We start from the raw sequence: 25,097 nt of genomic DNA on the forward strand, positions 1-25,097 counted from the left end.
CTCATCAACAGTCCAACGTCGGTGTTGACGGGCCCAGGCGAGGCGTAAATCTTTGTGACGTGCAGTCATCAAGGATACTCGAGTGGGCCTTCGGCACCGAAAGCGTTCATCGATGATGTTTTGTTGAATGGTTCGCACGCTGACAATTATTAATGGCTCAGCGCTGAAATTTGCAGCAATTAGCGGAAGGTTTGCACTTCTGTCACGTTGAACGTTTCTCTTCAGTAGTTAGTCGTTGGTCCCGTTCTTGCAGGATCTTTTTTCGCCTCAGCGATGTCGGACATTTGATGTTTTACCGGATTCTTGACATTCACGGTACACTAGTGAAATGGTCGAAAGGGAAAATCCCTACTTCATCGATACCTCCGAAATGCTGTGTCCCATCATTCGTGCGCCGACTATAACACCATGTTCAAATCACTTAAGTCTTGATAACCTGCCATTGTAGCAGCAGTAATCGATCTAATAAACCTACAAACACGTGTTGCCGACCACAGCGCCGTATTCTGCCAGTTTACATGTCTCTGTATTTGAATACACATGCGTATACAAGTTTCTTTGGCTCTTCAGTGTGTTGATTTACTAACCGGTTTTGGATTGTTAAAAAATTATAACAGTTTTGAAAATGAAAAGTACTGTCAGTATTCAATAACTTCTACTTAAAAATGTATTTAACTTGTAACTGGTTTTTGATAATACGTTTGCTTAATTTGATCTCACTTACTAATTGTTGATGTGAAGTAGAGTACTAGCGTAACAGACTATTAAATACAGTATTGCAACGATGCTTTTAAATTTCAATCGAATATTTGTTCCTCAGTACATGACCGTGTTGTACCTTGGAATATGTTTTCAAACTTCGAAAAACTTTAATTTTTTCCTAATAACCTTTGTAATTTCACTAAAAGAGTGCAGTATATAGAAATTGAATCCCATCAGTTAAAAACATAACAAGGAAATACATTAAACTTCTTTTACAGCGCTGGCTAGAGGCCAACATACGTAAAGTGTACCATTCCATTATGAAAAAAGTGTAGGTAATAGGAACAAACTATATTGTAAACAACATAAAAACTATTTTAGGAAGTGTGCTCCCTGCCGCCGTTGGATAAGCAGCTGAGCAGCAAGTCGCATACTCCTAGCTCACTCATTTGTTACATAGTTTAATTCTTAATTTCTTTGCGTGTTTTGGTACTTGCATTGTGTAATTCATAAATTTCGGGCGTATTATAGTATTTGAGAGTTGTAGCATCGCGTTTTAGTACCTGAATAGTGTAAATTCGCGTAGTCGTTTGTCTACTGTTTTGTTTTGAACGGCCAGTGTCGGTTGGTCGCAGTCAGTGTGCTCCCTGCCGCCGTTGGATAAGCAGCTGCAGCAGCAAGTCGTATACTCCTAGCTCACTCATTTGTTACATAGTTTAATTCTTAATTTCTTTGCGTGTTTTTGGTACTTGCATTGTTTAATTCATAAATTTCGAGCGTATTATAGTATTTGAGAGTTGTAGCATCGCGTTTTAGTACCTGAATAGTGTAAATTCGCGTAGTCGTTTGTCTACTGTTTTGTTTTGAACGGCCAGTGTCGGTTGCCGCCGTTGGATAAGCAGCTGAGCAGCAAGTCGTATACTCCTAGCTCACTCATTTGTTACATAGTTTAATTCTTAATTTCTTTGCGTGTTTTTGGTTCTTGCATTGTTTAAATCATAAATTTCGGGCGTATTATAGTATTTGAGAGTGTAGCATCGTGTTTTAGTACCTGAATAGTGTAATTTCGCTTAGTCTCCTTCCGCCGCCGAGCAGTGTAAGCAGTGCGCAAGTAGCAGCATTACTGCATTTACTAGGCAATCTTGTATTTTAATAACCGTTTAAATTTTGTCGATTTGTTTGCACTTTCTGTAGATTAGTTCAGACGTTCTTAGCAAAACAGTTTTTAGCATGGATAGGGACTGCAACTGCTGTGTTCGGATGCAGGCTGAGTTGGCATCCCTTCGCTCCCAGCTTCAGGCAGTGTTGGCTTCGGTCACACAGCTTGAGGCTGTTGCCAATGGGCATCACTGTGGGGGTCGGGATGGGGGTTTGTCGGGGACGGCCAGCTCGTCCCACGCATCCCCTGATCGGACTACGACTGTGGTTGCCCGGGATACTGCCCGCATTGAGGCTGATCCCTCACCTGTGGTAGAGTGGGAGGTCGTTTCAAGGTGTGGCAGGGGGCGAAAGACATTCCGGAGGGCTGAACGGAAAGCCTCTCCAGTTTGTCTGACGAACCGGTTTCAGGCTCTGTCTCAGGCTGATACTGATCTTCGGCCTGACATGGCTGCTTGTCCTGTTCCAGAGGTTGCCCCTCAGTCTGCAAGATCCGGGCAGTCGCAGAGGGTGGGCTTACTGGTAGTTGGGAGCTCCAACGTCAGGCGCGTAATGGGGCCCCTTAGGGAAATGGCAGCAAGAGAGGGGAAGAAAACCAATGTGCACTCCGTGTGCATACCGGGGGCAGTCATTCCAGATGTGGAAAGGGTCCTTCCGGATGCCATGAAGGGTACAGGGTGCACCCATCTGCAGGTGGTCGCTCATGTCGGCACCAATGATGTGTGTCGCTATGGATCGGAGGAAATCCTCTCTGGCTTCCGGCGGCTATCTGATTTGGTGAAGACTGCCAGTCTCGCTAGCGGGATGAAAGCAGAGCTCACCATCTGCAGCATCGTCGACAGGACTGACTGCGGACCTTTGGTACAGAGCCGAGTGGAGGGTCTGAATCAGAGGCTGAGACGGTTCTGCGACCGTGTGGGCTGCAGATTCCTCGACTTGCGCCATAGGGTGGTGGGGTTTCGGGTTCCGCTGGATAGGTCAGGAGTCCACTACACGCAACAAGCGGCTACACGGGTAGCAGGGGTTGTGTGGCGTGGGCTGGGCGGTTTTTTAGGTTAGATGGCCTTGGGCAAGTACAGAAAGGGCAACAGCCTCAACGGGTGCGGGGCAAAGTCAGGACATGCGGGGACCAAGCAGCAATCGGTATTGTAATTGTCAACTGTCGAAGCTGCGTTGGTAAAGTACCGGAACTTCAAGCGCTGATAGAAAGCACCAAAGCTGAAATCGTTATAGGTACGGAAAGCTGGCTTAAGCCAGAGATAAATTCTGCCGAAATTTTTACAAAGGTACAGACGGTGTTTAGAAAGGATAGATTGCATGCAACCGGTGGTGGAGTGTTCATCGCTGTTAGTAGTAGTTTATCCTGTAGTGAAGTAGAAGTGGATAGTTCCTGTGAATTATTATGGGTGGAGGTTACACTAAACAACCGAACTAGGTTAATAATTGGCTCCTTTTACCGACCTCCCGACTCAGCAGCATTAGTGGCAGAACAACTGAGAGAAAATTTGGAATACATTTCACATAAATTTTCTCAGCATGTTATAGTCTTAGGTGGAGATTTCAATTTACCAGATATAGACTGGGACACTCAGATGTTTAGGACGGGTGGTAGGGACAGAGCATCGAGTGACATTATACTGAGTGCACTATCCGAAAATTACCTCGAGCAATTAAACAGAGAACCGACTCGTGGAGATAACATATTGGACCTACTGATAACAAACAGACCCGAACTTTTCGACTCTGTATGTACAAAACAGGGAATCAGTGATCATAAGGCCGTTGCAGCATCCCTGAATATGGAAGTTAATAGGAATATAAAAAAAGGGAGGAAGGTTTATCTGTTTAGCAAGAGTAATAGAAGGCAGATTTCAGACTACCTAACAGATCAAAACGAAAATTTCTGTTCCGACACTGACAATGTTGAGTGTTTATGGAAAAAGTTCAAGGCAATCGTAAAATGCGTTTTAGACAGGTACGTGCCGAGTAAAACCGTGAGGGACGGGAAAAACCCACTGTGGTACAACAACAAAGTTAGGAAACTACTGCGAAAGCAAAGAGAGCTCCACTCCAAGTTTAAACGCAGCCAAAACCTCTCAGACAAACAGAAGCTAAACGATGTCAAAGTTAGCGTAAGGAGGGCTATGCGTGAAGCGTTCATTGAATTCGAAAGTAAAATTCTATGTACCGACTTGACAGAAAATCCTAGGAAGTTCTGGTCTTACGTTAAATCAGTAAGTGGCTCGAAACAGCATATCCAGACACTACGGGATGATGATGGCATTGAAACAGAGGATGACACGCGTAAAGCTGAAATACTAAACACCTTTTTCCAAAGCTGTTTCACAGAGGAAGACCGCACTGCAGTTCCTTCTCTAAATCCTCGCACAAACGAAAAAATGGCTGACATCGAAATAAGTGTCCAAGGAATAGAAAAGCAACTGGAATCACTCAATGGAGGTAAGTCCACTGGACCTGACGGGATACCAATTCGATTCTACACAGAGTACGCGAAAGAACTTGCCCCCCTTCTAACAGCCGTGTACCGCAAGTCTCTAGAGGAACGGAGGGTTCCAAATGATTGGAAAAGAGCACAGATAGTCCCAGTCTTCAAGAAGGGTCGTCGAGCAGATGCGCAAAACTATAGACCTATATCTCTTACGTCGATCTCTTGTAGAATTTTAGAACATGTTTTTTGCTCGCGTATCATGTCATTTCTGGAAACCCAGAATCTACTATGTAGGAATCAACATGGATTCCGGAAACAGCGATCGTGTGAGACCCAACTCGCCTTATTTGTTCATGAGACCCAGAAAATATTAGATACAGGCTCCCAGGTAGATGCTATTTTTCTTGACTTCCGGAAGGCGTTCGATACAGTTCCGCACTGTCGCCTGATAAACAAAGTAAGAGCCTACGGAATATCAGACCAGCTGTGTGGCTGGATTGAAGAGTTTTTAGCAAACAGAACACAGCATGTTGTTATCAATGGAGAGACGTCTACAGACGTTAAAGTAACCTCTGGCGTGCCACAGGGGAGTGTTATGGGACCATTGCTTTTCACAATATATATAAATGACCTAGTAGATAGTGTCGGAAGTTCCATGCGGCTTTTCGCGGATGATGCTGTAGTATACAGAGAAGTTGCTGCATTAGAAAATTGTAGCGAAATACAGGAAGATCTGCAGCGGATAGGCACTTGGTGCAAGGAGTGGCAACTGACCCTTAACATAGACAAATGTAATGTATTGCGAATACATAGAAAGAAGGATCCCTTATTGTATGATTATATGATAGCGGAACAAACACTGGTAGCAGTTACTTCTGTAAAATATCTGGGAGTATGCGTACGGAACGATTTGAAGTGGAATGATCATATAAAACTAATTGTTGGTAAGGCGGGTACCAGGTTGAGATTCATTGGGAGAGTGCTTAGAAAATGTAGTCCATCAACAAAGGAGGTGGCTTACAAAACACTCGTTCGACCTATACTTGAGTATTGCTCATCAGTGTGGGATCCGTACCAGGTCGGGTTGACGGAGGAGATAGAGAAGATCCAAAGAAGAGCGGCGCGTTTCGTCACTGGGTTATTTGGTAACCGTGATAGCGTTACGGAGATGTTTAATAAACTCAAGTGGCAGACTCTGCAAGAGAGGCGCTCTGCATCGCGGTGTAGCTTGCTCGCCAGGTTTCGAGAGGGTGCGTTTCTGGATGAGGTATCGAATATATTGCTTCCCCCTACTTATACTTCCCGAGGAGATCACGAATGTAAAATTAGAGAGATTAGAGCGCGCACGGAGGCTTTCAGACAGTCGTTCTTCCCGCGAACCATACGCGACTGGAACAGGAAAGGGAGGTAATGACAGTGGCACGTAAAGTGCCCTCCGCCACACACCGTTGGGTGGCTTGCGGAGTATCGATGTAGATGTAGATGTAGATTTATTTTCAATCGTCTGACGCGATGCAGACTGGCGTAATTATTATTGTTTGTCACTATTATTACTCACTCGGAACGGGCGGCCGCTAAGTTGGTCTGAATGCACAATTTCCCAGAAACAGTAATTGTTTTGGATAGAAAGTTCATTATCTCGTAACTTCAGATTAGGGTAAAATAGCAAGCTTTATATGACTGCCTTCATATGCGATACAAACAACATTAAACAGACATAGAATCAGCTGGACCTTCTGGCTGCCCGGTCAGAGATAATCTCGCTCTGAGAGTACCAGGGATTTTTAATATTCCTTGTGAACGTGGTAGCAGTTATGGGGCGGCTGTATAGACTGTCGCCGATCGCTGTGTTGAGCATCAGTGTCACCTTCAGTTCAGAAATTTTGTAGAGTCAGTTGTGGCCGAGCACGGTCTAATGAATAAACACAAGATTCCGCTTAAACAATCTAGGATTCTGGTACATTCTTCGAACTACTGAGACTGTGTGATTAGAGAAGCGGTTGTTATCACACAGACTGCATGGGAACAATTTAAGTAGAGATATCGACCATGCGTTTAGAAACGCGTGGAAACATGTAATGAAACGAAGAAAACTCAGAGGGTAAGACTTCACAAAGTGTGCCGCCTGATATGAATACTGCTACAAGTAACACTGGACAGCGAGTACAAGTATAATCTATGGTTGCAGAGAGCTCTCTCTTCACGGTGTCATCGTGGCGCAGTCTAGCCAGTCATAGCATAAAAGTGAGAATCTCGGCAGTTTTATGACTATCGTAACCATATGCCAGGGGCTAATTCAGAGACTCATCAGTAATCTATCAAACATCTATCTGTCACCAAATATACACCAACTTTCTATCTCTCTTCTATGTGAATCATGCGCCTTGCCGAAGTGACATGGCTTGGGTCCCTCAACGATACAGACAATCATACAGAAGATGCAGCTGCAACGGAGGAATACCTGTGGGGAGGTGAGACTATCTTACGGTTTCTGAAGATGGACAAAAGCATTTCCGTTGCTGGGTCAACAGTCTGCATGATTGATTGACCTGACCTTGTAACATCAGCCATCATCGCATTGCTATGTTGGTACCGTACATGGTTGACAGCAAGAAGAAACTACAACTTTCGTATTCCGAAGTATGGCTTAACGGTGATACGATTCTCTTGCGTAAAACATTCCAGACGTTATTCCTCCATTCGGAACTCTGAGAAGGGTATACTCAGGACGATGTTGGCATCAGGAAAACCTAACTACCGTCCTAAGGATTGGGGAATGGAGTTTTCGATCACTTAATGAGATTGGTAGGTCAAAGAATTTATGAAGAGAAGTAGCTAGGTTGAAGTTATACTTAGTGAGTTTTAGTGAAGTGCGGTGGCAAGAGGAACAGGACTTTTGGTTAGGTGAATATCTGGTCATAAATACAAAAACAAACAGTGGTAATGCCGGAGTAGGTCTAATTATTAATAAGAAAATAAGATTTCAGGTAAACTATTATGAATATTATTGTGAACACATTATCCGTAGCCAAGACAGACGCGAAACCAACACCCACCACCATTGAACAAGTTTATATGGACAGACTGAAAACGTATGACGAGATAAGAGAAAGTATTTAGATAGCTCAGGGTTACGCAAATTTAAATGTGATAAGGGACGGGAAGTTAATAACAGGAATAGGAAGAGATGGATGAAAATAATAACAGAATACAGAATGAAAGGAAGGAATGAATCCTCCCACCTGGGAGGATTTTCCACAGAGCATAATTTAATCATTATCTATACTTGGTTCAGGTATGGTGAAACAAGGCTGTGTACGTGGAAAAGAGCTGGAGACACCGGAAGGTTTCAGATAAATGATGTAATGGTAAGGCAGAGATTTCCAAATGCAATGTCAAATTGTAAAAAAATTCTAGTAGCAGAGCGGGGCTCTGACAATCATTTGTTGCTTATGCACTACGGATTAAAACTGAAGAAATTTTGAAAAGGTAGGAAACGGACCTGGATAAAAGAACCAGCGGTTGTCGAGAGTTTCAAACTGAGCATCAGGCAACGATTGACCGAACCAGGGGGAAGGAATACATAAGATCAATGGTAATTTTTGAGAGATGAACTAGACAAGGAAGCAGAGAATCAAAAAGATAAAAAGACAAAGCCTAGTATAAATCCTTGAATAACGTACGAGATATTGAATTTAACTGCCGAAAGAAGAAAATATAAAAATACAACAAAATAAGCAGGTAAAAGGGATTACAGACGTCTGAAAAGTGAGATTAAAAGAAAATGCAAAACGGCAACGCAGTAGGGGCTAGAGGAGGAATACAATTCAATAGAAGCGTTGTTGGCTGTTAGAAAGATAGATACCGCCGAAAGAAAAAAATAAGGAGATCTCTGGAGAGAGAGAAAACAGCTGAATGGATAAATTCTTTATTGTAATTCCGTCAAAGTTGCGTTTTATGTGCTGGCGACTAGTTTCAAAGTACAAAGTTCATTCCTAAGCCAGGCCAGTCAAAGCTAAACACTAATTTTAAAAATCAGAAAACATAAAGAAAACAGTTCTGGAAAGTTCTTGAGTTGGTCAGTGAATTACAACATAGCTACACTGAAAGTGCTTGATTAGGGGACAGTCAATTTACAGATACGTAACACACAAATAATACATAGTCACATGGGATGTCAGACCAATTTCACATTGTACATGTGTTCATAAAGTGCTGCTAAACGAGACAAGACTAGTGCTGAAGACAGTTACCTAAGCAAACAGCTTACGTTGCTAGTGTGTCGTTTAGTATCCGTGCGCGCGCCTACAGCCATCGGCACGTCCCATCACAGGTCAAAACTATTCATACACATCTTTGTATAGCGCGTCAAAATTTTATTTTGCTCCATAGTCAAAATTAACTGTAGTCTGCATATATAAATTACGCAACATTTGTATTAACCAAATCTACGCTATCACAATTCCAATTACATAATTTACAGTGTCATTTACGTATCACTAACAGCTAGCTTGTAAAAATGACGTAAATATACTGATAAACGTAGACTCCAGTGTATACATCCTTATAACAGAATAACACATATTAAACAAGTTTGGCATACATGTCGCTCATATGTGAAGACTTCTACATTGTGAAATTGATGTGACATTCCATGTGACTATGAATTGTGTGTGTAAACTGTCAGCCAACCAAGTAGTGTTAGTGTAGGTATGGTAAATTTAGTAAACAATTAATGAAGTTTTAGGATCTGTATTTTTATGTTTTCTGATTTTTATGGCCTGCCGGGTTGACCAAGCGGTTCTAGGCTCTACAGCCTGGAACCGCGCGGCCGCTACGGTCGCAGGTTCGAATCCTGCCTCGGGCATGGATGTGTGTGATGTCCTTAGGTTAATTAGGTTTAAGTTGTTCTAAGTTCTAGGGGACTGATGACCTCAGAAGTTAAGTCCCATAGTGCTCAGAGCCATTTGAACCATTTTCATTTTTATGTTGTCTTACATTTTTGACCTCGCTTTAGTAGCCCTGTCTTGAAAATGAGCCTTGTACTTAGAAATTATTCGCCAGTATAGTTAAACGCAGCTGTGGCTGAATTACGACAAAGAATGTATACTAGCCAAGTTGCTGGTCCTGTACCGAGTTCATGTTGGAAATGCGTATGAATGTCTGGAGGTACTAAGAACCAAGCAAAGATGAGAAAGTTGAAACATGCAAGAGTACAAAGAAAGACTCCCCACGAAAAACTAACTTGAAGACAATACTACAGAAAAGGAAAAGCAAGTCGATGTAGATAAGATGACAGATACGATACTGCGAGAAGAATTTGATAGAGTACTGAAAGACCTAAGTCGAAACAACGTTTGTGGAGTAAACAACCTACCCTCAGATTTACTAATGTCGGAAGGGAGACCAAGACCAAAACGGTAGTACTGGACGTTAGGCGATTAAAGGTGCGACACAGGCATTTTACACAAAGAATCAATCATCGCAAAGCCGAATCTGCTGCATATTGGGAAAACTATAAGCAAAGAGTATTTTTCGCTGAAATAAGAAAAAAATTGGCCTATTTGGTGCGCTGAATGTTACTGTAGGTGAGACGTGGATCCACCACTTGACTGGAACGCAAAAGGGGTTCTTCTGATGGATTGTCTTCAAGAAACAACAATTGGCAACCAGTACCCAAATAATCTGCAATCGAAAAAGGACTAGAGAAACGCACTGACTGAGATATCAAATTCGCTGGCCGATTAATAGGAGAATAAAAATTAATGGGCATTTATAGGTACGCCGTGCCACAGCATGTATACCTAACAAGTTCCAAATAAAGACCAAGAGAAAGTGGGAGTGGATGAGAGCGAGTGATATTGAGACAGTATATGACAATGACATCGAGGAAGAGAGAGATAGCGAGAGTGAGAAGAGACAACAGCAGTAGGAAGGAAGGTACGTTCAAAAATGTTCAAATGTGTGTGAAATCTTATGGGACTTAACTGATAAGGTCATCACTCCCTAAGCTTACATACTACTTGACCTAAATTATCCTAAGGACAAACACACACACCCATGCCCGAGGGAGGACTCGAACCTCCGCCGGGACCAGCCGCACAGCCCATGACTGCAACGCCTCAGACCGGTCGGCTAATCCTGCGCGTCAGGAAGGTATGAGGTATTAGATGTAAGGGAGGGCAAGATGGAGGTAATGACAATGAGAGGAAACTGCAATAACACGATAGAAAGAAGGGGACTGTGGTTGTGACATAGGGGACAATGACAGAGCGACACAAACAGATAAGGACAGTGAAAGAGTGAGTGAGAAAGAGCAACTGGAAGCGGATGTGTATGAGCGACATAGTGCGATGGTCTAGTGGGAGTGAGTGACTTACAGTTACGGGAGCTTATTTGTTAAAAAAAGAGCGAATATGTTCGTAAGCGAAACTTTTTGGGAAAATATTTAAAGGTGCTGAGGAAGGTAAAATGAGGCAGCTGGTACAACATTTTTTGTCACTCTTTTAAATGAAGAGGAACATATTTGCCTTTTGTGTGCTCCGATTAGAGGATTTCTCTATCATACTCGCCTTCTAAAGTACTAGTCAAATTTTGCAAGAAGTTAACCGATCTGAAATGGGAATCGTCGGTAACAGTGGATTTCTGACGTAAATAACTGCAGTCTTTCAATGCCATTCCGAGTGTCATTTCCAAGCGTGGAATGTAATGAGGATATAAGTGGGGGAAGAAAGAACTGTGATGTACGAAGTTATTCTTTGTCCTGGTTAAGAATATGATTATGATTTGATCTGTCCACTGGGTAAGTCCGTCACTTCAACATCAGCATTCCCCAATTCTCCCCGTTTTCTGTCATTCCTTTCGTTACCGTAAGTGATGTATTTACCTTTGGGTTGTCAAACAGTTGCTGTCTTCTTCCAAGTGACAGTTCTTTGTATTGCATTATTCGTTATGCAGTCTCTTTTCATCCACTGTCGTCTAGTAACCAATTCAATATCTTCCCTCCTCTTAACTGTTTCTAATATATGCCTGTTCTCATTCACACGGTGTAGCATCACTTCCTTTCTCGTTTCATGTTTCCATTTCACACATTCCATTCTTCTCCAAGGAGAAATCTGTAAAGCCTGTAAGCATTTCTCTCTCCGCCGCAGTGTCCATATTTCAGTATCATAAAGGGCGTCACTCCAAAGAAAACACCACTCCACTAATGTATTCCTTAATTGTTTATTTATCGGACCGCAATACTTCATATGTGGAGCACTATTTTGCAACAAGCATTGGTGGTTTTAACTCTTGATTACATTACATGTCATGTTATTGATTATTTTTGCATCCTAAGCACCCGGCTTTATGGGCTTGTTCCACTAACTCGTCGCATTCTTTCACTTTAACCCTCTCTGACTATCCTGTAAACACCTTTTGCCTTAGTCTTCTTCACATCTATTTTCCTCCTGTTCTTCACAGCTGGTGCTCATTCTTTTAATAAATTGTGATTGTCTTTTCATTTTTGTGTAATTATACTATGCCATCAACAAATGTTATACATTTGATTAGCTTTCCTCCTATTGTCACACCACACTTTTGTTGTAAGCAGTTTGTTACTTAATCATGCAAACAAATATTAAGTGGAGTTTGACGTTTTCTAATTCACTGCCACAGTGCCACCAGGTATGAAATTTTGCAACTCGCGTGTAGAAAGGAAATTTATTCTCAAGTGGTTCGTAAATTTGGACTCTTCAAAACGAAAAACGAATCACTGCATTTATTCTTAGGGTGTTGTTGGAGCGATCTCTGCTTTTGTGCCCGAGTTGAACTCCTGGAGCTTTACATCGCTGAAATACGACAGGTGACGACGCTGTATACAGCGGCGCCGAAGGTCGGCGGTATTGGATGCTAACTGACGGGGGGGAGCGGTGCATAATGCTTACGGTTTAGGCGACACCCGATGCGGAGGCGTCGCAGCATGGTGCCGCTGCACCGGCTCGCAGTTGGTCGGCCAATGGGCGAACGGAAATTTATTGGATCATACGCGCCTTGTAAAGTGGTGGCCGTATTTCAAGCGCGGCGCGCATGCGCGCACTTTGGTACCTCGCCGGAGACGTGTATTTGTCTCCTCCGCGTTGCTCGAGCACTCCGTAACAGGGCCCGACCGCGACATGCCGCAGATGGGATAAAGGATGGCGCGAGGGATGGCCGTGTTTATTGAAATCTGCGTCGCGGCCGGCGTAGTTCCCGGGATAAGCATCTCGCGGCCCGCTCGCCTAACGCCGTGACTGGTCACATGCGAGGCGGAAATCTCGCAGCGCGGTTCTCCATCTGCACGGCATACCTCTGCGGTAGCAGCTGTCTGTTCCTCCCTGCAAGGCTCCCACGGAGTCCACAAGCCCCCTGAGCCACTTGCCGCCAGTCAGATACAATCGTGGTTTTGTTATCACTTACCAACATTAAAGCAAAAAGCAAAGCTAGCCGTTGCGCCAATCTGGACCGATCAACCGCCATGTCATTCTCCGTCTGTACCGTCACTGGATGCGGTATGGAGGAGCAAAGTGTCAGCACCCCATTACCGCTCCTGGAGCCGCTACTTATCATTCAAGCAGCTTCTCAACTGGAATCACTAGACTGAGTGCACCTCTCACCAATCCTCCCACCAAAGCAAAATCCCTATCAGTAACGGGAATCAGACTCGGATCCTCTTCAAAACTGCCAGACACGCTCCCAACTCAACTACGGAAACGCACACAGTAATATTAATAACAAATAAATCAATCAAGACGTTTCTTGTGGTAGGTCATTTTCCTGCGCTGGCTACTCTATTTTCAAATAAAAAAACAGCCCACGCAGAAAATGACTTCCAACCAGAAATTCAGAGTGGCTGTGGATCCGTTTGTAGAGAAGAGTGTGAAGACATTTATTTGCAGCATTTAAAGCTGTGATTGTTAAGGGAATGAACAATGACTAAAAACGAAAATGAAACATTATAAGAAATAGAGACGTGGTTATGAAGAACCAAAAAGCATCATGGGCTGAAAGAAAATCCAATGAGCAGGTCCAAATGGTGGGAGACAAAGGAGGATGACGACATCAAGAAGTCTGTGCGTGTAGTGTCTTTGATGATCAATATTAATTTGGATCGATTGAACGATATACGTCTAGGAAGCTTGATCACTCTTAAAATATAGAATACCATTCAGGCCGTATATTTCTTTGAGAATAAGTGTAATCCGTTTTCAGAATGATATAATACGGTTTCTTCATGTCTTCTCCTGTGCCAGAAGACCATTTACAACCAAAATCATCAATTATTTGTTTATTATATTCAAATCTCTGTTTACCTCCACGTTTTGCGCTCTATAGCTCCTCCTAGTGGCATGGAAGTTACACTCAGATGTCTTCATACATGTTCCCATCCAGTCCCTTCTCCATGTGAATGTTTTCACAATTTCATCTCCTCGCCGATTCTTCTTCTTATCAGTCCACATAAATTCAGCATCCTTCTATTTTACTACATCTCAGACACTTCGATGATGTTCATTTCTGAACTTTGCAATGTCGATGATTTACTTTCATGCAGTGCTGTGCTCCAACATACATACTCATAAATGTCTTTTAGAAATTAAGGTCGTGTTTTATTCTAGTAGAATTCTTATGGTAAGGAATAACCTTTTGTACATGTGCTGGACTGGTTCTTATATCCTCTGTACGTCGAGCATCATGCGCTGTTTTTCTCCCAATGTAGCAAATATCATTCACATCATCTACTTCGTGGAACCCAAATTTATCGTTCTTCTCATCTCTGTTATTCCTTATTACTTTCCTCTTTTCCTGGTTTATACTTACAATTCACGTTTAGTGCTGTTAAACAGTACATTCTACTCATCAAATACTTTGATATTTCGTCGCTTTTAGTGAGGATGACCGCGTCATCAGCCAATCCTGAAACATCCGAATCTATCTTCCTGATAACATTCCTTCTTACGTTTTGCTGAAGAGATGTGGATATCAGCTTATTACCTGTTGTTACATACAATAATTATTTTTATTTTGAAATTAATTCTATTCTGCTATATTTGGTGATGTTCATGTATCATGATCTATTAGTTTCTTCATCATCAGGCATCTTTGACATTAATACAAAATCATTACACTCATTTATATACCCTTTAAGGTGATAAATACAGATTAAGTATGATGCACATAAAGAAAAACTCCTCCCGCACACGCCCTGAAGATCCAACGGTACCGACCGATTGCCGTGTCATCTTCAGCCCACAGGCGTCACTGGATGCGGATATGGAGGGGCACGTGGTCAGCACACCGCTCTCCCAACCGTATGTCAGTTTCCGAGATCGGAGCCGCTACTTCTCAATCAAGTAGCTCCTCAGTTAGCCTCACAAGGGCTGAGTGCACCCCGCTTGCCAACAGCTCTCGGCAGACCGGATGGCCACCCATCCAAGAGTTAAGCCAGTCAAACAGCGATTGACTTTGCTGATCTGACGGGAACCAGTGTTACCACTGCGGCAAGGCCGTTGGCACATAATAGCATTAAATCAATTTAGATATCTAAGTCACATTTTTTGGTACAAATTAGATATTAAAAATGGAAACGTAACAGAAACGTACCGATATCTCTCTCTCCCCCAAGCCAACTTCATTCATTTGCAATTTCTCATATTGATTACTATAAATTAGTATCTGGACATCTAATATTATATTTCGTTTTTAATACGAAAACCATTCAAAAATTCAAAGATTTGTCGCTCCATCAAACTAGTTTCTTTATCCGTCCATCAAAGAATGGTGCTACCTGGCACTTCAGCAAGAAAACTTGGAATATAGGGAGAATTCTGACAAACTTATCTTATAAGTTTGAGTTTTTCCTTCGATTCACAGCATGCGTTTATGCATTGTTATAAGAGAGAATGGTTCCTTCGGTAATTATCCCACGTCATTTGTATTGAATTGACCTTCGGAGCTTAGGAAGAGCCAGTATAAACATACGATGTCCCAGTATTTTCAAGCGTTGCTTTCACAAAACTGTAGTTGAAATCCCTTTGCGATCCCAAGAAACTGTAACCATCCTATTGCCGTTTGACAGCGTCCACTTTCATTTTTTGGGATTTGGTTTTTCTGAGAATAAATGCGCATCCACTTAGTTTCATATTTCACTTACTGCACCTGTCTCGTGCAAAGTCACGATTCTGTTCAGATTTCTCATGATAGCGCTATAGGAATCTCTCTCACAATGTTAAGGAGGTTTGTCCTTGAAATCCGATACACGTCTTCCGAAAGGTCAGAAATTGTGAAGCAACGTCGCCGCACCGATAATTTCGTCAACATGTTGCAATAGTTCATCAGTCACATCTGAACGTCTTTCCCAATCACTTTCACCACGCACATTTGTGCGACCGGCCTTGAACTCTCTGTAGCCCATCCTCACACATTCTCTCAACACCACCTCCCCATATAGAAATCACTATAGAGGATAAATTTTAGCGGCAGTGACTCCATCTGTTTGCAGGAAGCGAATGACAGAACGTAAGTCGCAACTGGCGGAGGTGCAACTCCATTTCAGTCGCTTACTGCTTACGCACTGAAAACATAACAGAAGGTTGACTGCCGCAATGTGATCTTCAAAGCCTCCTTTTCTAATCACAAGCTCCAGGAAGCCACAAGCTTTTGTTTATTTTTAATAGCCAATTAGAGAATATATGAATAACCCTCCTACAGGGTGTCAGGAAGAACGCCCTTTTTCGGTTGTCTGTTATGAATGCGGGTGCACGTGTTGGTAGTCGGCGACACGGTAGCAACGGAGTGGAAAATCCAGTTACGACTGAGAAGCGGAGTGTGCAAGACCGGGTCCATGTGGTAGAGTGACATGTTTTCATGATCCATAATTCTGTCGTCCCTGCGTTACAACAGCATCCCCTCCAATCACATGTTACCAACAGGACGGTGCAACAGCACACACCGTTTGTCTGTCAATGGACGAATTGTATGAACCGTTTCCTGGACGTCTAACCTTCCGACTGGCTGATGCACCTTGGCCGGCACATTCACCCGTTCTGATAGCTTCCGACTGCTTCCTCTGGGGCCGTCGTAAGTCCAGACTGTTCGAAAATCTGCCTGCAAAGCTCCAGACGCTGGACGCCAAAATCATGAGAGAGAATAATTCCTTCAGTAATCACCCCACGTCGTTTGTTTTAGATTGACCTTCGGAGCTTAAGCCGGCCGAAGTGGCCGTGCGATTAAAGGCGCTGCAGTCTGGAACCGCAAGACCGCTACGGTCGCAGGTTCGAATCTTGCCTCGGGCATGGATGTTTGTGATGTCCTTAGGTTAGTTAGGTTTAACCAGTTCTAAGTTCTAGGGGACTAATGACCTCAGCAGTTGAGTCCCATAGCGCTCAGAGCCACTTTTTTTTTTCGGAGCTTAGGAAGACTCAGAATGAAGCTATGAAGGCGAAGACGCCGGTATTCGTGTTGTTGAACTGGAGAACACTTTTCACAGCAGCTTCGCAACTTGTTTACATGACGGCTGCTATAGCAGCGGTGCTCATCTGCTCATGTGATCTTTGAGAAGTGAGTGCTGTACACCAGAAGAAACTCCAAACACTCACTAACACGTCTGCATTTGTAAATCACGAAGACCTGTGTTAGTAAAGCTTTCGTAAACTGTTGAAAAGGGGCGTTCTTTCTGGATCACCCCGCATTTGCAGAATATGCAGATAAACGTCCCCTTAATAGCTTTATATATGTCCTAACAGGCAGTTGAACTAGAATTTTCCTTATTAGGAGGGAGCAACGTTAGTAAGCAACTGAGTGGCGCAAGTTATTTGCCCGCAGTGTGAAAAGATCACGAATGAGCAGAGCACCTGGCAACCACGGAGTACAGAGAAGCGGGAAGTGGCGCAGACACTTGTTGTCAGTCGTGCTGTAATAGACCACTTCGTCCACGGCCTGTTTACTGCCTCTGTAGAAGAGGAGGTGGAGAGAGAACACGCATCAGCTGGGACAGATGCGTCCAAGCGGAGGTGTGATGCAGCGTTGGTCGGGGCGTAGGCTGCGCGTCGCGTGTCGGGCAGCATGCGGAAGAACACCGTTAGTCGACAGCAGTAAGTTATGTGCGGCGCGTCGCTTAATCATCTGGCTCATATGCATTTTTATTAATTATTAATCAGCCGCCGTCTCGACTGGTTCTGTTATCGACACGCGACCGTCGCGCCCTGTAACTGGCACTGTTCAACTCCTCACGATGACAGAAACGGCGCAGTCTAAGCGACATCTTCTCTGACAGAGCAAGTAACACACGTATTTAGTGCCCTGTTAACAGTAGTGTGTCGCCGTCTGAACACTTCCAGCTTTTGCATAACTGGATGGAGTGGACTCTGTTACTATGAGCTACAAACAGGACCGTTCGGGCAACAATAAACATTTCTAGAACCATAAAGAGGATCCCCGAAAGCTGGTCGAATCGTTGAGTTTTGTTTTACGGCATTTCATTTCACAGTATAATGTGGTCATATATGTAACATGATTTGGCGTCTACATCTGCATTTAACTCTTCAAGCCTCGTAATGAAGTGTTCCCTGTTCCATTCGTGACCGGTGCGTGGGAAAAACGACTGCTGGTGTGCCTCAGTAGGCTTTAGAATGATTTTCTCGGTGTGGTCATTTTGCGAAACGTACACTACTGGCCATTAAAATTGCTACACCACGAAGATGACGTGCTACAGACACGAAATTTAACTGACAGGAAGAAGAGGCTGTGACATGCAAATGATTAGCTTTTCAGAGCATACACACAAGGTTGGCGCCGGTGGCGACACCTACAACGTGCGGACATGAGGAAAGTTTCCAACCGATTTCTCATACACAAACAGTAGTTGACCGGCGTTGCCTGGTGAAACGTTGTTGTGATGCCTCGTGTAAGGAGGAGAAATGCGTACCATCACGTTTTCGACTTTGATAAAGGTCGGATTGCAGCCTATCACGACTGCGGTTATCGTATCGCGACATTGCTGCTCGCATTGGTCGAGATCCAATGACTGTTAGCAGAATAGGTGGTTCAGGAGGGTAATACGGAACGCCGTGCTGGATCCCAACAACCTCGTATCACTAGTAGTCGAGATGACAGGCATCTTATGCGCATGGCTGTAACGGATCGTGCAGCCACGTCTCGATCCCTGAGTCAACAGATGGGGACGTTTACAAGACAACAACCATCTGCACGAACAGTTCGACGACGTTTACAGCAGCATGGACTATCAGCTCGGAGTCCATGGCTGCGGTTACCCTTGACGCTGCATCACAGACAGGAGCACTGGGTGTTGTGTAATGTCCTTAGGCTAGTTAGGTTTAAGTAGTTCTAAGTTCTAGGGGACTGATGACCATAGATGTTAACTCCCATAGTGCTCAGAGCCATTTGAACCATTTGAACAGACAGGAGCGCCTGCGATGGTGTACTCAACGACGAACCTGGGTGCACGAATGGCAAAATGTCATTTTTTCGGATGAATCCTGGTTCTGTTTACAACATCATGATGGTCGCATCCGTGTTTGGCGAGATCGCGGTGAACGCACGTTGGAAGAGTGTATTCGTCATCGCCATACTGGCGTATCACCCAGCGTGATGGTACGGGGTGCCATTGGTTACACGTCTCAGTCACCTCTTGTTCGCATTGACGGCACTTTGAACAGTGGACGTTACATTTCAGATGTGTTACGACCCTTGGCTCTACCCTTCATTCGATCCCTGCGAAACCCTACATTTCGGCAGGATAATGCACGACCGCATGTAACAGGTCCTGTACGGGCCTTTCTGGATACAGAAAATGTTCGACTGCTGCCCCGGCCAGCACGTTCTCCAGATCTCTCACCAATTGAAAACGTCTGGTGAATGGTGGCCGAGCAACTGCCTCGTCACAATACGCCAGTCACTACTCTTGATGAACTGTGGTATCGTGTTGAAGCTGCACGGGCAGCTGTAACTGTACACGCCACCCAAGCTCTGTTTGACTCAATGCCCAGGCGTATCAAGGTCGTTATTACGGCAAGAGGTGGTTGTTCTGGTGAAAGGGTACAGTACCGCCCGACATTGAAAATAGGTACAATATACTTCATTATTTTTGTCAGAACAACACATTTTTTTGTAAAATAACTCAATTTATATTAATACAGCGAAGCCGGATACCAGTGTGGGAAAGAATGACAATTTATTTATTTAACTGATCACATGTGCACTCCCACAAAATAAAACCCTACATCCAGTTTGGTGAGATCTGTGAAATGAATGAATGTATGGTCATCTGCTAACCGCAGATAGTGAATGTGAATATATGATCATCTTCGAGACGATCCTTTGGCCACCTTTGGTGGAACCAAAGAGATGAAACTTACCGGAGCTTTGAGCGCCTGAAATGTGGCTGACCAATACTGTAGCGTGGTCTTCCTCCACCTCGACAGAGGTGCGAGATGACCTGAAGAACAGCCATGTTTCAGCACTCTGCCGCTGGATCTTGTGCTGTTAAGATCTGTCTTAGTTGTGCTCCGTAAAGACAAAAGAGTGGAGACATGGTATGCATGTGGAATATTTAAGAGTAGTTTGAAATAATAATTTCTCTATTTCAGGAACTTTTGTGGGGAGAATTAAATGTCCGGCAGGTAATATTAATGGGATCGTAGTAATCTTCGGAAGTGACCAACGGTCACAATGAAACCACGTGTAGCAATAAGTTGAAATACTTCCGTGTGCTTAAGTTAAGCTGAATTACTAGCGTGTGTACTATAAGTTGAAATATTTAAGAAATAGCGTGTGCAGGACTTGAAATTAGAGACGAGTACTTCCACGTGGTGAGTACTGTGTGAGTCTCAATCTGTGTATGAGACAAAGGATAAAGAGAAGTACTCGTCCATGGTATCAGTTGAGGACTCGCGTGTGTGATGAATATGTTCTTAATATTACTTTACGTGATATGATTCCGTGTGACGCTAGATTCAAACTCTGAGAGAGAAGCAAGGTGAGTCGGCCGTCTATCCAGCAACGCCACTTGGCTTGCATTGCACAGGAAGACGTGCATGTATCTCCAGAGTTCATAGTAGGAAAGTAGAATTACAAAGTGGGGCAGTGTCATGTGAAACTGGGATAAATACTAATTGAAGTGGGAAAGCTGAAAGTGATAGTGTTGTGACTATTTGTTGTATTGTATTCCATGTTGTAGTGTGGTGTATGTCATGTAATTTGGGTATGTGTGGTTTGCATGGGAGAGTAGCAAGGTAGTTTCAAAAGATTAGTGGGTTATGCTTGTTCCTTCTGTACCGCTCGATCTGGAGGAAAGTTTCGTGATGATGATTGTGAGAGTCGAAGTGTGAGAAATAATAAAAGATCCACCATCCTATCCAGAAAGTGCATTGTAGCGTTAAATAATTACGAGACCATAAGGTAGAGAATCACCAATGTAAAGCCATGCCCACTGGGCGGAATTTCTCATGTTTTATTGTTGTAGGTTATAGAATTTGTGTGTTTAGGTTATAGAATTTATCGGAATAAATAAGATAGTGAAAAGAAAAAGATTGGTGGACTTTTCCTTCGAATTGTATGTTGTCATGATGTCCCGAATTTATGATATGTGCGCCATTCATATTCAGTGCGGTGGCCACGTGTTGATAAAAGCCGTTAAATAAAAATGTGGTATTGCCAGTGCGTAGTGAACAGTCAGAGTTCTGTAAATTACTGATAGTCAGAAGTGCGTTTCCGTTGCGTATTATTCATACAGGAGGATAATTTGTAACTTAATTGAGAGTACGAGAGTTCATATTACTCGATAAATAAGAATGAATCCACTCGCTTGGCAGACCACTCATCTTGCAGGCCTGACTGCTTGATGCCACAGTATGTGCAAGGCATGTGGGTGCCTCTCACTGGGTACTGACTTTTCAGGATCTATGCACCCAAATTGCGTGAAAATGGAATCACATGTCAGTTCTAGTATAATATATACTCCTGGAAATGGAAAAAAGAACACATTGACACCGGTGTGTCAGACCCACCATACTTGCTCTGGACACTGCGAGAGGGCTGTACAAGCAATGATCACACGCACGGCACAGCGGACACACCAGAAACCGCGGTGTTGGCCGTCGAATGGCGCTAGCTGCGCAGCATTTGTGCACCGCCGCCGTCAGTGTCAGCCAGTTTGCCGTGGCATACGGAGCTCCATCGCAGTCCTTAACACTGGTAGCATGCCGCGACAGCGTGGACGTGAACCGTATGTGCAGTTGACGGACTTTGAGCGAGGGCGTATAGTGGGCATGCGGGAGGCCGGGTGGACGTACCGCCGAATTGCTCAACACGTGGGGCGTGAGGTCTCCACAGTACATCGATGTTGTCGCCAGTGGTCGGCGGAAGGTGCACGTGCCCGTCGACCTGGGACCGGACCGCAGCGACGCACGGATGCACGCCAAGACCGTAGGATCCTACGCAGTGCCGTAGGGGACCGCACCGCCACTTCCCAGCAAATTAGGGACACCGTTGCTCCTGGGGTATCGGCGAGGACCATTCGCAACCGTCTCCATGAAGCTGGGCTACGGTCCCGCACACCGTTAGGCCGTCTTCCGCTCACGCCCCAACATCGTGCAGCCCGCCTCCAGTGGTGTCGCGACAGGCGTGAATGGAGGGACGAATGGAGACGTGTTGTCTTCAGCGATGAAAGTCGCTTCTGCCTTGGTGCCAATGATGGTCGTATGCGTGTTTGGCGCCGTGCAGGTGAGCGCCACAATCAGGACTGCATACGACCGAGGTACACAGGGCCAACACCCGGCATCATGGTGTGGGGAGCGATCTCCTACACTGGCCTTACACCACTGGCGATCGTCGAGGGGACACCGAATAGTGCTCGGTACATCCAAACCGTCATCGAACCCATCGTTCTACCATTCCTAGACCGGCAAGGGAACTTGCTGTTCCAACAGGACAATGCACGTCCGCGTGTATCCCGTGCCACCCAACGTGCTCTAGAAGGTGTAAGTCAACTACCCTGGCCAGCAAGATCTCCGGATCTGTCCCCCATTGAGAATGTTTGGGACTGGATGAAGCGTCGTCTCACGCGGTCTGCACGTCCACCACGAACGCTGGTCCAACTGAGGCGCCAGGTGGAAATGGCATGGCAAGCCGTTCCACAGGACTACATCCAGCATCTCTACGATCGTCTCCATGGGAGAATAGCAGCCTGCATTGCTGCGAAAGGTGGATATACACTGTACTAGTGCCGACATTGTGCATGCTCTGTTGCCTGTGTCTATGTGCCTGTGGTTCTGTCAGTGTGATCATGTGATGTATCTGACCCCAGGAATGTGTCAATAAAGTTTCCCCTTCCTGGGACAATGAATTCACGGTGTTCTTATTTCAATTTCCAGGAGTGTATTTGTCGATTGAATACCCATTTATCATCTGCATATCTTCTTGGTGTAGCAATTTTAATGGCCAGTAATGTATATTCGAGGCAGTAATAGGTTGCCCAGCTGCTCTTGTATTATACACTCTCTGATTTTCGGTAATAAACTTTTGTGATGCACGATGTTTCTTTTGTGGCGTCGCTCGCTCGAGTTTGTTTTGTGCGTCTGTCATTCTTTCACTCTTACTTAGCACTCTCAAGACGAAATCTGCTGCTCTTCTCTATTTCGTCTGTTAATCGTACTTGATAAGGCATCTAGCCGCCGGAAGGGTCTGTCGTACTGGCGGTAGCTTAAGCTTTTGGCTGACAGCAACTAGCGGCAACAGTGATCCACTAGCTCTGTCCATTTGCAGTTGCCCAACAGCGTCACGGGGCGGTGCGGGATTCTGAGCCTATTAGCCGTGGGCCACTTGAGGCGCCAGTCCTTAGAAAAATGAAGACACGCTCCGTAGGATTTATCGACTTACCATAAACTTACGACAAAGTAAGGGCAGGGAAGGGCAGATGAAGTGGAAGTAGGATATGGTTGGGAGGGGGGAGGGGGGAGCAGGGGTGAGGGGGAGGCGAGTAAGGAAATAGGCAAGTGACGATGAGAACGAGGAAGTGGAACGAAGGGTAGCATCAAGGAACGTAGGAGAACCAAGAAGAAACTGTGGAAATGTTATATTAATGATACATTTTCGCGGAATTTTATGTAATATAAATATGGTCATTACGCTTTCGTATAACTTTAAATATTATTCTGCCTATTACATAAAATTCAGTGAAAATGTATAATTGGTATAGCATTCCCCCAGTTCTCCTTTGTTCCGCTCCATTCCCCAGTCTATCTTAACACGGCTATACAATCTGTTACTTATAATGAAGTTTTGTTTGTATTGACATGAACCATCTATGAACTCAAAAGTTTGGCAGTTGCTTGCTCCACTTGAAAAACAATTTAAGAATTGCATATAGTCTTCCTTTATAATTATGTCCTTTACGTTGCTGTCTCTTGGTGGAATATTTGGACAGTGTGCCTAGTGTGCTGTACGTTCTTTGTATAGGGTGACAATTATTGAACTATGTGAAAAAAGTCAATTAGCTACAAACTACGGTGTGCAAACACTCTACTCAACATGTAAATGTCGCTACAGATATTCGGCTTTAGGTTGTGACATGTTCGACATGCCCACCATCGTGATTTGGCGCAGCCAAACTGAGAAATTCTCCATGACCCGCTGAAATGTGGGAACATCGATGCTGTTAATGATCTGCTGACTGGCTGTTTTCAGCTCAGCAATGGTTTTGGGATTATTGCTGTACGCCTTGTCTTCAAAATGGCCCCACAAAAAGCAGTCACATGTGTTCAGATCGGGAGTATATGACGGCCAATAGACGGCCATGCCAGTTGCCTCTGGGTACCCCAGAGCCGGAATGCGGTCCCCAAAGTGCTCCTCCAGGACATCACTCTCCTGCTTCGATGGGGTCGAGCTCCGTGTTCCATGAACCACATCTTGTCAAAATCAGGGTCACTTTGGATAACGGGGATGAAATCATCTTCCAAAACCTTCACATACTGTTCGGTAGTCACCGTGCCTTCAAGGAATATCACATTAATTATTCCGTGACTGGACACTGCACACGACAGTCACCAGTTGAGGGTGAGGAGACTTCTCGATCGCGAAATGCGGGTTTTCAGTCCCCGAAATAAGCCAATTTTGCTTATTGACGAACCGATCCAAATGGAAGTGGGCTTCGTTGCTAAACCAAACCACATTCACAACAAAGTCCTGCTCTTCAAATCTGTGGACAATAGTGCTGATGAAACACAACCGTTGCTCCATTGCCCTGGGGCTTAATTGCTGATGGGCTTGAATTTTGTGTGAGAAGAGATGCAGGTCTTTAACAATGATTTATCGCAATGTCTTTCAGTTGATTCCCACCTTTTACGCCTCTCATCTGATCGATTTCCCGGGGCTGGTTTGAAACACAGCACGTGTCTCCTCGATGTTTCCAGGCGTTTTCACCCTTTCTGGACGACCGACACTGCGAACACTGTCATCACGAACGGAACCCGTTCTCTCAAACTTGCGAATCAAATTCTTGATTGTTAGCACGCTTGGACTGGTTGTCTTCATCTTGAACTCCGTCGTAAACTTCCTTTGAGTCGCAGTTAGGCTATTATAGCTCGCACAGTAGGCCTTCACAAGCGCAATGCGCTCAGGCACGCTGTGCCGTGACATTTTCACGTGCAAATGGCCGACTACAACAAGGCGCATGCGCATACTAATTCCCATCATGCTCCGCGGCCAACCATGCAATTTGAACGTACTAACCCAAACTGTTCAGAAGTTATGACGA

Source organism: Schistocerca americana, chromosome 4 (genome assembly GCF_021461395.2).
Source record: "Schistocerca americana isolate TAMUIC-IGC-003095 chromosome 4, iqSchAmer2.1, whole genome shotgun sequence".
NCBI lineage: Eukaryota > Metazoa > Arthropoda > Insecta > Orthoptera > Acrididae > Schistocerca > Schistocerca americana.